The sequence below is a fragment of the Hyaena hyaena genome, unplaced genomic scaffold (genome assembly GCF_003009895.1).
Source record: "Hyaena hyaena isolate Hyena2069 unplaced genomic scaffold, ASM300989v1 scaffold_44, whole genome shotgun sequence".
Classification (NCBI taxonomy): Eukaryota; Metazoa; Chordata; class Mammalia; order Carnivora; family Hyaenidae; genus Hyaena; species Hyaena hyaena.
This window is the reverse complement of record NW_024080676.1, coordinates 609,136-623,826: the sequence shown is the minus strand read 5'-3', so window position 1 is coordinate 623,826 and position 14,691 is coordinate 609,136.

Below are 14,691 nucleotides of genomic sequence, written 5' to 3'. Positions count from 1 at the left end.
GATCTCACAGTTCGTGGGTTCGAGCCCCGCATCGCGCTCTGTGCTGACAGCTCAGAGCCTGGAGGCTGCTTCAGATTCTGTGTCTCCCTCTCTGCCTCTCCCCTGCTCGCTCGCTCTCTCTCTCTCTCTCTCTCTCTCTCAGAAATAAAAACAATTTAAAAAATTTTTAAAAATCCTATTTTAACTGGAACAGTTGTGCTAAATAGGTTAATGATCCCGAAAGTGGGTGAGGGGAGTCCAGTTGACGGGTCCCACCTGCTCTTCCCCGAGCTGTGGAGAAGAAAACCGTTTCCTCCGTCCATTTGGTTCAGTGATGAGGAGCTTGGAACTCCCTGACGGAAGACAGATTAACAGGAGAGAAGACAGGGCTGTGGGTTAGAGTACTTGATACATTCAGACTAGTCACGGGCGTGTGAATTAGAAATGGGCTTTATAAGCTAACTTTATGGGAGAAACGGAGGGGGAGAAGAGCGCTTCAAATGGTTGCTTTAGGAAAGAATGGGTTTTCAGAAGAAAGGAGGAGGTCTGTGATGAAGCGTGTTGATGCAGGTGTGAGCGCTTCCGGTCTTCCTTCCCACCAGCGAAACCCTCCTCCGAGAGGCGGGTGGTAGCAGCCTCGCTCTCTGGAGTTTGTGCCTGTGGGCAGGTAAGGGAAGCTCTGACAGAGCTGCTTTTTGCTTCTTTTGCATTTCACATGCCTTCAGTTTGAAATCCTCTTCAGATCCACTCTGGGGGGCCGGGGGGGTCCCCACAGACAGCTGGAATTAAGCCACTAGAACAGAGAACTGGAAGTCACCCTGACTCTGTCCGGTACACGGTGTTGCAGACCGAATGAAATCCTGAGTTGGGCGTTTTGGATTTAGGGAAAGAGGAGTTGGCTGTAACCGCGGACACACTCCCCTCCGCGGTTCATTCTGGCCCCGCAAGGGGCAGCCCACGTCTTGTTTTCTTGTTGTCACTGGTCAAATCTTTGGGGAAGGCAGTTTGAACTGTCATTTCAATTCTGTATGGAATCTAGGAAACAAAGGAAAACAAAACCCAGATTCACAGATACGAGAACAGATGGGTAGCTGCCAGACAGAAGACGGGATGGGGAGAGGGGGACACAATGGGTGAAGGAGATTAAAAGTACAAACCTCCAGCTACAAAATAAGTCTTAGGATGTAACATAGAGCATGGGGAATATAGTAGTAATATCAGATTGACCCTTTAGGGTGATGGAGGGCAACGAGACTTAATATGGTGACCATTTCACAGTACATACTAATGTTGAATCCCTGTGTTGCACGCCTGAAACTAATGCACTGTGTCATTATTAGACCTCAATAATGAGGGGCACCTGGGTGGCTCGGTCGGCTGAGCATCTGACTTCAGCTCAGGGAATGATCTCATGGTTTGTGAGTTCAAGCCCCGTGTCTGGCTCAATGCTAACAGCCTGGGGCCTGCTTCAGATTCTGTGTCTCCCTGTCTCTCTCTCTCTCTCCCTCTCTGCCCCTCCTCAGCTCATGCACTTGCTTGCTCTCCCTCTTTCTCTCTCTCAAAAATAAACATTAAAAAAATATATTTTTTAATGTGGGGTGCCTGGGTGTCTCGGTCAAGCATCTGACTCTTGATTTTGGCTCAGATCATGACCCAAGGGTTGTGGTATCCAGCCCTGAGTCCGGCTCCATGCTAACAGTGCAGAGCCTGCTTCGGACTCACTCTCTCTCTCTCTCTCTTTTTCTTTTTCTGTCTCTCTTTCCTTCCTCCCACATGTGTGCTCTCAAAAAAAAGTTCCTGCTGAATTGTTAAGTATGTTGGAAACATTCCAATTTCTCACCTTCAGTGCAGGCCTAAACCAATGAGACTTTGTAAATGCAAGAAAGTTCCAAGGCAGTTTGGATCCCTAAGGTGAGGAGTTGACTTGGGTGCTAGGCGCCTCCCCTTTCAAAAACAGGGCCCTTTTGCTCAATTTCACCAGTTATCATTAAAACCAGAACATAGTTTGGGACGCCTGGGTGGCTCATCAGTTGAACGTCTGACTTCGGTTCAGGTCATGATCTCCCGGTTTATGAGTTCGAGCCCCACTGTCAGCACAGAGCCCACTTGGGATCCTCTGTACCCCCTCTCTCTTTGCCCCTCCCCTGCTCAGGCTCTCTCAAAAATAATAAACATTGAAAAAAATGGTACAGTTCCATAGGAATGAATAAAAATGAAAATACCTTGGGGCGCCTGGGTGGCTCAGTCTGTTAAAGCGTCCGACTTCGGCTCAGGTCATGATCTCACGGTTCGTCGGTTCGAGCCCCGTGTCAGGCTCTGTGCTGACAGTTACCTCAGAGCCTGGAGCCTGCTTCGGATTCTGTGTCTCCCTCTCTCTCTGACCCTCCCCTGCTCCTACTCTCTTTCTCTCAGAAATAAATAAACATTAAAAATTTTTAAACAAAGGAAAACACCTTGTGTTAGGGAGGCTCTAGACAAACCCTGGTAGGAATGTAAGGTGGTGTCGCCATTTTAGAAAACTGTTTTAGGAGAGCTAAATGTGTATGTAACCTCTGACTCTGGCTTCTCCCTCCTGTGCCCAACAGGAACATGTAGCATGTTCCCAAAAGATATGATCATAGCATCACTCACAGAGCCCAAACTGTAAGCTCTCCACACGGCCTGCAACATTAGAATGGACGATTGCATCATATGCGCAAATGGAATGCTCTAGAGCAATAGGAGGCTGAAGAGCTACAGGTTTGTTCAGCATCACAGAAGGACCTCACAAAGTCAATGTTGATCAAAGTAAGCCAGACACAAAAAAGTACATAACATGGGAGCCCCATTTATATAAATGGGCACAGGAGTTACTGAAAGGGGGCACGAAGGCAGCTTTTGGGGTGCTGGTGACTTTCCGTTTGTGAGAACTTATTGAGCTCTACACTGCAATCTGTGCACTTTTCTGTTCAATGGAACATTTTTTTTTAAATGGCTCTGAGAAAGGTAAAACTGATGCTTGGACAACATGGCGTTCTTTGCACACAACTGCTGTAAAATCCACTTTTCAGACTCCTAAATAACCAGGTTAGATTTCCAGTGGTCTTTGCCAGCAGGTGCCCCTCTGGACTGGCATGCTTTCCCAGTCCCCTGGACCTCCATTTCCCTGTTCCCAACCCTCCCCCCTTCCCATCTCCAGGCTCCTTTCTGCCCTTCCTTAAGCCTACCAGCATCTGGGGAGGATTGGTTTTATCTTATTTTATTTTATTTAGACAATATGCAGGGAGAGGTAGAGAAACAAAGTTAAAAAAAAAATTACACCCATTCATCTCTGCAGCTGACGCTTGAGCATCACACGTTGAAAGCCAGTTACTCTCTCCATGCATGTGCTGCCTGCCTCCTAGAAAGTCTTGTTTGGGGCGCCTGGCTGGCTCAGTCAGCTAAGCGTCCGACTTCAGCTCAGGTCATGATCTCATGGCTTGTGAGTTTGAGCCCTGCTTTGGACTCTTCACGGACAACTCAGAACCTGGAGAGTGCTTCGGATTCTGTCTCTCTCTCTCTCTCCATCTCCCAAAAATAATAATAAACATTTAAAATTAAAAAAAAAAAAAAAAGGAATAGACCGAGGAATGCACAGGCAAGGAGACAAAGCCTGAGCAGCCATATAATAACAGAGCCATCTTGTGCTCTGTCACAAATAGTATCTGTTGGGCTAAGTCCAGGCAGAGGTGCTATGTAGGCGGGGGAGGGGGAGATGCTTATTTAGTTCAGAGAAGCCAAAACCACCCCTGATGAGAACTTGGTTTGGAAGAGAGTAGCTCTCAGGAACTGAAATGGAAGGCGCAAGTTTCACAGGCTGAGGCTGAGTGGATGAGTTTCAGCAAAGGGTGTGGATTGGGACAGGACTTGTTGACAGGAATTGAACGAGCAGGTGAGACCAAAGAGGATATGTTAGTTGAAAAGGTTTGGAGGGGCGTCTGGGTGGCTCCAGTTAAGCGTCCAACTCATGGTCAGTTAAGCTCAGGTCATGATCTCACAGTTCGTGGGTTCGAGCCCCATGTTGGATTCTGTGCAGACAGCACAGAGCCTGAAACCTATTTTGGATTCTGTGTCTCCCTCTCTCTCTGCCCCTCCCTCTCCCCCTCCCCTCAAAAATAAATAAATATTTAAAAAGTCTTGAGGCACCTGGGTGACTCAGTCATGTGTCCATCTCTTGATTTCGGCTCAGGTCATGATCTCCTGGTTTGTAAATTCAAGCCCCGCATTGGGCTCTGGGCTTATGGTGTGGGGCCTGCTTGGGATTCTCTCTCCCTCTCTCTCTCCCCCTTCTCTGCTCATGGCTCCCCCCACCCCAAATAAAGAAATAAACTTTAAAAAAAAGTCTTGTTTAACATCCAAGATCTGTTGGCCCTACTTCTCATTTTTTTTTAAGTTGGGTTAATTTTTTTTAACATTAAAACTTCATTTTGAAATACCTATAGATTCAGATGCTGTTGTAAGAAAAGACAGAGACCCCATGTATTCTTCACCCAGTTTCCCCTTACCATCTTGCAAAACTAGATTAAATATTACAACCAGAATATTGACACTGATACAAGGAACATTCCCATCACCACAAGGAATAACCCTCATGTTGCACCCACTTTTCTTCCATTCTCACCTCCCTTAATCCAGGCAACGACTCTCCTATTCTCCAGTTCTAGGACTTTTTCATTTTTAAGGATGGTATATAGATGGAGGGGCGATGGGTGACTCAGTCGATGAAGCGCATGACTTCGGCTCAGGTCATGATATCGTGGTTCGTGTGCTCTAGCACCATGTCAGGCTTTGTGCTGACAGCTCAGAGCCTGGAGCCCATTTTGGATTGTGTGTCTGCCTCTCTCTCTCTCTCTCTCTGCCCCTCCCCATCTACATTCTGTCTCTCTCTTCTTGAAAAATAAACACTAAAAAATTTTAAAGAATGGTATATAGATGGAAACATACAATTTATAACTTGGCTGGCTTTTTTCAGTCAGCATAATTCTCTAGAGAGTCATCTCGGTTGTTGTATCAATAGTTGTTCCCTTTTGATTGGCTGGTGCTATTCCATGGTATGGATGTACAGACATTGCTTAACCGTTTACTTGTTGAAGAACATCTGGATTGTCTCTAGCTTGGGGCTATCACAAATGAAGCTGCTATATGAACATTTGTGTACAGGGGTTTGTGTGAATGTGTCTTCAGTTTCTCTGGGATAAATGCCCAAGAGTGCAGTTGCAAGGTCATATTGGGAATGTCATGTGTAGTTGGTTTTTTTTTTTTTTTTTTTATGTCTTTATTTTGAGAGAGAGAAACAGAGTAAGCAGGGAAGGGGCAGAAGGAGAGGGAGACACAGAATCTGAAGCAGGCTCCCGGCTCTGAGCTGTCACCACAGAGCCCAACATGGGGCTCGAACCCACAGACTGTGAGATCATGACCTGAGCTGAAGTTGGACGCTCAACTGACTGAGCCACCCAGGTGCCCCTATGTGTAGTTTTTAAAGGAACTACAAGACTGTTTTCTAGAGTGGGTGTACCTTTTTACATACCGACCAAAATGTGTAAGTGGGCCACTTGGTATCTTCTCCAGCATTTGGTTTTGTCACGACTTTCTAGGTTGGCCATTCTCATGCGTGTGCAGTAATACCCCATTGTGCTTTCAATGTGCACTTCCCTGATGGCCAATAACGTTGAGCATCTCTTCATGTGCATTTGCATTTTTGTCACCTCTACATCTTCTTCAGTGAAATGTCTCTATTTTTGCCCATTTTCTAATTGGATTTTTTTGTCATGTGCCTATTTTTTTAATCATTTCATTTTATAGAGCCATTTTAAGTTCCCAGAAAATGGAACAAATAAGACACAGTTCCCAGGTACCCCATTCAGACCCCTCCCAAGTTTCCCCTGTTAAAATCTTGCATCAGTGTCACACATTTGTTGTAAGTGATCAATCAGTTTTGACAAATTAACTGAAGTCCATAGTTTATATTAGGGTTCCTTCTTTGTATGCACATTTCTATGGGTTTTGATGAATGCATCATGTCATGTAGCCACCATTATAGCATCATCCAGAATAGTTTAACTGTCCTAAAAATCCCAGCTATTCATCCCTGCCCTCCCCACCACCCCCCTGGCAACATTGATCGTTATACCATGTCTGTAGTGTGAGCCTTTTGCAAAATGCTGTATACTTGGAATTACATAGTGTGAAGCCTTTTCAGACTGGCTTCTTTCACTAAGCCATATGCATTTAAGGTTTTCCTCATGTCTCTTCATGGCTTTTGAGCTCATTACTTTTTAGTGCTGAATAATTATCCATTGTCTAGATAGACTAGAGTTTACCCACTCACCAACTGAAGGACATCTTGATTCCTTCTTGTTTTTGGCAACTATGAATAAAGCTGCTATAAACATCTACGCACAGCCTTTTTGGTGAACATAAGTCTTCAACTCGTCAGGGTAAATACCTATAAGCATGATTGCTGGATCACAGGATAAGACTATGTTTAGCTTCGTAAGAGGATGCCAAACTGTCTTTCGGAGGTGTTGTATCATTTTGCATTCCTACCAGCAATGAACGAGACCTCTGCTCCTCCACAGTCTCATCAGCATTTGGTGTCTTCAGGGCCTGGGATTTCGCTATTCTGATAGGTGTGTAGTGGAGTCTCATTGTTTTCATTTGCAATTCTCTAGTGATGTATGATGTTGAGCATCTTTTCACATGCTTGCTATCTGCATTTTCTTTGGGGAGAAGTATGTTCAGATCTTCTGCCCATATTTTACATTGGGATGATTGTTTTCTTATTGTTGAGTTTTAAGAGTTCTTTGTATATTTCGGATACAGGCCCTCTATGCATTTTGCAGATATTTTCTCCTAGTGTGTGGCCGGTCTCCTTCTCTTGACAGTATCTTTTGCTGGGGTGCCTGGGTGGCTTAGTTGGTTAAGTATCTGACACAATTTTGGCTCAAGACATGATCTCACAGTTCGTGGGATAAAGCCCCATGTTGTGTTCTGTGCTGACAGCCAAAGCCTGCTTGGGATTATCTCTCTCTCTGCTCCTCAAAATAAACAGTAAAAAACAAAACAAAACAAAACAAAAAAACCAACAACAGTGTCTTTTGTAGGGCAGAAGTTTTTAAGTTTAATGAAGTTCAACTTAATCATTTTCTTCTCTCATGGACCATGCTATTCATGTGGTATCTAAAAATTCATCACCAAACCCAAGGTCATCTAGATTTTCTTTGTTATCTCAGAAGTATATTACAGTTTGGCATTTAACATTTAGGTCTAAGATGTATTTTGAGTTCATGTTTGTGAAAAGTGTAAAGTATCTAGATTCACTTCTTCTGCCTATGGATGTCGAGGTCCAGCACTATTTGTTGAGAAGACTGTCTTTTCTCCATGGTATAGTCCTTGTTCCTTTGTTAAAGATCAGTTGACTATATTTGTGAGGGTCTATTTCTGAGCTTTATATTTTGCTACATTGATTTGTCTGTTCTTTTGCCAGTACCACCCTGTCTTTTTTTTAATGTTTATTTATTTACTTTGAGAAAGAGAGTGTGTGTGTGTATGTGAGAGTGTGCACAAGCAAGGGAGGGAGGGGAGAGAGAATCCTAAGCAGATTCTGCACTAAAAGCATGGAGCTTAATGTGGGGTGCGAACTCATGAACAGTGAGATCATGACCTGAGCTGAAACCAAGAGTCAGATGCTTCACTGACTGAGCCACCCAGGTGCCTCGAGTACCACCCTATCTTGACTACTGTAGATTTTTTTTTTTTTTTTTGGCCAGGATTGGGATTGCATTCAATCTATAGGTCAGATTGGGAAGAACTGACATCTTTTTTTTTTTTTTTTTACAAATAGTTTATTGTCAAATTAGTTTCCACATAACACCCAGTGCGCATCCCCACAAGTGTCCTCCTCCATGCCCATCCCTCCTCCCCCCCACATCCATCAGTCCTCAGTTTTTGTCAGCATTCAAGAGTCTCTCATGGTTTGCCTCTCTCCCTTTCCCCCACCATGTCCCCCCTTCTTCTCCCCCTTGTTCCTCCATCAAGTTCCTCCTAATCCTCCTATACGTGCAAACATATGATATTTGTCCGGGAAGAACTGACATCTTAACAATATTGAGTCTTTTCTCAGGACTATATGATATATCAATTATTTCACTAGAATTTTATAGTTTTCCTCATAAAGATTTTGCACATATTTTTTATATTTACAACTAAGCATTTCATTTTGGGGGTGCCAATACTGGTAGATACAAAAGCAATGAACTTGTATCCTGCAACCTTGCTATAATCACTTCCAAGAGGATTTCTTTGTCGATTCCTTGGGCTTGTCTGCAAACAACCCTGTATCATCTGCAAATGAAGACTTTGTGTTCCTTCCAATCTGTGTGTCTTTTATGTCCTTTTTCTTAGTGGACTAGCTAGACCTCCAGTATAATACAGAATGGGGTGAGTGGTGAGAGGAAAGACATCCTTGCCTTATTTCTAGTCTTAGTAGGAAAACATATAGCTCATCAGATCAAGTATGATATTAGCTGCAGGTTTTCGGTAGTTGTTTTTTTATCAAGTTGAAGTTCCTGTCTAGTCCTGATTTACTAGTTTATATAACTAGTTTACTAGTTTGTATTTACTAGTTTATATAATGAATGAGTGTTGGGTTTTGTCTAATGCTTTCCTACATCAATTTGTCATATGATTTTTTTTCTTCTTTGGCCTGTTGATGTAATAGATATTGATTTTTAAAATTAATTTATTTAAATTCAAGCCAGTTAACATACTGTGTAGTTTTTGTTTCAGGAGTAGAACCCAGTGAATCATCACTTACATATAACATCCTGTGCTCTTCCCAAAAAGTGCCCTCCTTAATGCCCATCACTCACTTAGCCCATCTCCCTACTCACCTCTCATCAGCAACCTTCAGTTCTCTTTATTTAAGAGTTGCTTATGGTTTGCCTCCCTCTCTGTTATCTGATTTTTCCTTCCCTTCCCCTGTGTTCAACTGTTTTGTTTCTTAAATTCCACATATGAATGAAATCATGTATTTGTGTTTCTCTGAAATATTTCTCTTAGCATAATACACTCTAGTTCCATCCACATTGTTGCAAATGGTAAGATTTCAATCTTTTTGATTGCCGACTAATATTCCATAGTATATATATATATATATGTGCCCCACCTTCTTTACCATCATATCCGTTGATGAACATTTGGGCTTTTTCCATAATTTGGCTATTGTTGATAGTACTGCTAATAAACACTGGGGCACACGTGCCCCTTTGAATCAGGATTTTTGTGTATTAATTGATTTTTGAATGTTGAAACAGCCTTTTATGCCTGCAATAAAAGGTCATGGTATATAATTCTATATATACATTGGTTGATTTGATTTGCTAATATTTTGAGAATTTTTGCATCTGTGTTTTGCATCTGTGAGAGATACTGGCCTCTAGTTTTCTTTTTTTGTAATATCTTTATCTGGTTTGCTAGGAGCATAATGCTCTCCTCACAGAATGAGTTGGAATGTGTTCATTCTGCTTTTATTTTCATTACAGAAAATCGGTATCATTTTTTTCTTCAATGTTTGGTATAATTCATCAGTGAAACCATCTGGGTCTGGTGCTTTCTGTTTTGGAAAGTTATTGATTGATTCAATTTCTTTAGTATATTTGTATCTATTCAGAGTATCTTTCTCTTTGTCTGAGTTTTGGTGGATTATACCTTTCAAAGAATTTATCTGTTTCATATAAATTATCAAATCTGTGGGGATAGAATTGTTTATAATCCTTTATTATTGTTTTGATGTCAGTGGGCTCAGTGGTGGCCTCTACTGGCTCTCAATGTTTTCTCTTTTTTTCTTCCTTTTTTTTTCTAGCTAGACAAAGGTTTATCAATTTGATTGATCTTTTCAAAGAGCCAACATTTTTGGCTTCATTGACTTTTTTCTCATTTTCCTGTTTTCAGTGTCACTGATTTTTTGCTCAAGTTTTTATTTTTTCTGCTTGTGCTAGGCTTATATTACTCTTCTGTCTATAGTTTACTGAAGTGGAAAATAATGTTTTGATTTTAAATCTTTCTTCATGGGTGTCTGGGTGGCTCAGTCAGTTAAGCCTCCGACTTTGGCTCGGGTCATGATCTCATGGTTCGTGGGTTTGAGCCCTGCATCGGGCTCTCTGCTGACTGCCAGCTCAGAGCCTGGAGCCTATTTCAGTCTGTGACTCCCTCTCTCTCTGACCCTCCCCTGCTCATGCTGTCTCTCTCTCTCTCTTTCGGAAATAAATAAAACATTAAAACAAATTTAAATCTTTCTTCATTTGTAATGTACACATCCAATGCTATTAAGACCCTTCTATGAGCTGCTTTCATTGCATCCAACAAATTGAGGTTGTATTTTCATTTAATTCAAAATATTATTATAATTTTTCTCGAGATTTTTTTCTTTGACTTGTTTGTTAAAATTGTGTTGTTCAGGAAGGAGTGCCTGGCTGGCTATGTCAAGTGGATCATGTCAGCACAGAGCCTGATATGGGGCTTGGTCTCATGAACTGTGAGACCATGACCTGAGTTGAAACCAAGAAAGAGTTGGGCACTGAGCTGACTGAGCTACCCAGGCACCTCTGAATTTCCTTACTTTTTTTTTTTTTGTTTTTTTGTTTTTGTTTTTTTATTTATTTCTAGGAGAGAGAGAGAGAGACAGCATGAACAGGGGAGGGTCAGAGAGAGAGGGAGTCACAGACTGAAATAGGCTCCGGGCTCTGAGCTGGCAGTCAGCATAGAGCCCGACGAGGGGCTCGAACCCACGAACCGCGAGATCATGACCTAAGCGAAAGTCGGACGCTTAACCGACTAAGCCACCCAGGCGCCCCAAATTTCCTTACTTTTAAAGGTAATATTTCATTGTTGGTCTGTACCAAGTTTTGTTTAGCCATTCATTCACTGATGCACTTTGGTTGGTTCTGCCTCTTGGGTTTTGTGAATTATGCTGCTATCAAAACGGGTTTGGCAAATATCTCTTCACTATCCTGCTTTCAATTCGGTTGGATACTCAGAAATAGAACACATGGATCATATTATAATGATCAGTTTAATTTTGAGGGACCACCATACTGTTTTCCATAGTGGTGGCACCATTTTATATTCCCACCAGCAGTGCACAAGGGTTACAATTTCTTCACATTCTTCCCAACACTTGTTATTTTCTGTTTGTTTGTTGTTGTTTTAATTTTTTTAAATGTTTTATTTATTTCTGAGAGAGAGCATGAGCAGGGGACAGTCAGAGAGAGAGGGAGACACAGAATCTGAAACAGGCTCCAGGCTCTGAGCTGTCAGCACAGAGCCTGACATGGGGCTCGAAGCCACAAACCGTGATATCATAACCTGAGCCTAAGTCAGACGCTCAACAGACTGAGCCACCGAGGCTCCCCTGTTTGTTTTGACAGTAACCATCTTAGTTGGTATGAAGTGATTCCTTACCTTTACTTTTAATCTGTATCTTTAAAGTGGGTTGTGAAAACAAAGAAACAAACAATACAGTGGGTTTCTTGTAGATATTATGTAGTTGGGTCTTATTTTTTAAATCTACTCTCTGTCTCTGCCTTGGTGTATTTAGATCATTTATACTTAAAGTGATTATTGATATAGTTGGATTAATATCTACCACATTTTAGATGTTTTTTATTCATTGTTTTTATTTTTTTGTTTCTTTAAAAATTTCCACTCTCCTTCTGCCTCTGGACTCTTTTGAGCAAATTATAAATTCCATTTTCTTTCACAGAATGTCAGTCTGACTTATTTTACAAAATTTTTACTGGTGGCCCTAAGGTATGCAGTTTCCATTCACACTACTCTGAGTCCACTCTGAAAGAACACGATACTGTGCTTCCTGAGTAGTGCAGATAACTTATAAGAGAGTATTTCCAATTCCTTCCTCTTGTCCCTATTACATGGCTGTCATTCATGTTACTTATTTTCTCTATAGTTAAGAGTCTGTTTCTTGGTTTGCCTCTTTTTTCCCCTCCTTTCATTGTTTCTTTTATTCCACATATGAGTGATATCATATGGTATTTGTTTTCTCTGACTTATTTCACTTAACATTATAGTCTCTAGGTCCATCCATGTCATTGCAAATGGCAATTATTTCATTTTTTATGGCTGAATAATATTTCATTGTGTGTACACACACCACATCTTTATTCATTCATCTATTGATGGGCAGCTGGGCTCCTTCCATATTTAGGCTATTGTAAATAATGCTACAATAAACATGGGGGTGTATGTATCCCTTTCACTTAGCTTTTGTATTGTTGCTATTATTTTGAAAATTTTTCTATTAGATCAACTAAGCACAAAAAAAGTTAAAGGTGTTATTTTACCTCTATTTATTCCTTCTCATGTTCTTCCTTCCTTTACAGAGATTTCAATTTTTGTCTGAGAACTAGTTTTTGTCTTTGTTTCTCCTTCACTTTTTATATTAATGTTTACTTTTGATAGAGCGAGAGAAAGCATGAGCTGGGGAGGGGCAAAGAGAGGGAGACAGAAGTTCTGAAGCAGGCTCTGTCAGGGCAGAGCCTGACGTGGGGCTCAAACACATGAACCGTGAGATCATGACCTGAGCTGAAGTCAGACGCTTAATCGACTGAGCCACCTAGGTACCCATATCTCTCCTTCACTTTTTAAAAAAATTTTAATGTTTATTCATTTTTTGAGAGACAGAGACAGAGCACAAGTGGGGGAGGATCAGAGAGAGGGAGAGTGAGACACAATCTGAAGCAGGCTGCAGGTTCTGAGCTGTCAGCACGTAGCCCGACACAGGGCTCAAACCCATGAACCACGAGATCATGACCTGAGCAGAATTTGGCCATTTAATTGACTGAGCCACCCCACCCCCCACCAGCACCCCTCTCCTTCACTTTAAAAGGATAATTTAGCTTGTTACAGAATTGTAGGTTGGTGGGGTTTTTTACTTTCACCACTTTACATATTTCACTCCACCCATTTCTTGCTTGCATGGTTTGGGAAGAAAAGTCTGATGAATTTTTATTGTTTTTCCTTTATAGATAAGGAGTTTACCCACTTGGGCTTCTTTAAAAAATATTTGCCTTTGGCTTTCTGCAGTTTAAATATGATATGCCTAGGTATAAATATTTTTGGTATTTATTCTTTTATTCTGCTTGCTGTTCTCTGAGCTTCCTGGATCTGTTGTTAGCTTCCTGGCAGTAATTTAAAAACATTCTCAGTCACTATTACTTAAATTTTTTTTTTTTTTTTTTGCTCTCTTTCTTCTCCTTCTGGTATTGCATTATGCATATGGTACACTGTTTATAATTGTCTTTTGGTTCTTCAATGTTGCTTTTTTTTCCCTCTGCATTTCTGTTTGTGAAGTTTCTATGGACCTATCTTCAAGTTCACTGACTCATTGTCAAGTCTGTTGATGACCCCATCAAAGGTATTTTCATTTCTGTTAGTGTTTTGAGTTTTAGCGTTTCCTTTTAACTCTTGTGAATTTTAGTCTCTTAGTTTATATTATTTATCTATTCTTGTATGTTTTTCACTTGTTCCATTAAAGCCTGTAGCACTTTAATCATAGTTATTTTAAATTCCTGATTATTCCAAAATCTTTGCCATATGAGTTTGGTAGCATTGTTTGCTTGGTCTCTTCATGTTGTGTCTTTCCCACCTTCGCATGTTTTGTAATATTTTTGTTGAAAGCTGGACATGAGTATTGTCAGTGGACCTGTAGTCTGAGATTTTATGTTTAGGCTTGTTAGCTTCTGTTTAATGTTTGCTGGAGTGCGGATGTTGAGGCTTCAGTTTCCTCTAGTGTTTTGTTTTCATCTTTCCTCTTGTCTTTGGGTTTCCCTAGAAACTCTTTTTGTTCAACAGATAATTATTGATATATAATTCAGATACCATACAATTCACCCATGTTTAAGTGTACAATTCACTGCGTTATTTTTTTTAAGGATATTCAGATATATGCAACTATCACTACAGCCAATTTTAGAACATCGTCATCACCTCAAATTTCCTATCATCCACCTATACCACCCTCCCAACCTTAAGTAATCATTAGTTTTCTATCTCTATAGATTTCCCTGTTATGGATGTTTCATATGAATGGAATCATCATATGTGGTCTTCTGTGAGATCTCTGATGTAGCATAATGTTTTCAAGGTTCATCCATGTTGTATCATGAATCAGTACTCCATTAATTTTTGTGGCCAAATAGTCCGTTGTATGGATATACCACATTTTGTTTATCTGTTTGGCAGTAAATGAATGTTTGGGTTGTTTGTATTCTTTGCCTGTTATGAATAATGTTGCTATAAACATTTGTATACAAATTTTCATATGAACATATGTTCTTATTACACTTGTGTAAATTCCAGAGAATGGGATTGATGGGTCATTTGATAAGTATATGCTTAACTTCATAAGAAACTGACAAACTGTATTACAAAGTGGCTGTACCGTTTTGCATGCCAAACAGCAGTTTATAAGCATTCCAGTTGCTCTGCATCTCTGTCAACCGTTTTGTCAGTTTTAAAAATTTTGAACTATTCTCATAGGTAGGTAATAGTTGTGACCTACCACTACACTATTGGAAAAGATGTTGCACGTCTTTTCATGTGCTTATTTGCCTTCCATAGATCTTCTTTGGTGATGTTCTGTTCCAATCTTTGCTTGTTTTTTTTTTTTTTTTTTTT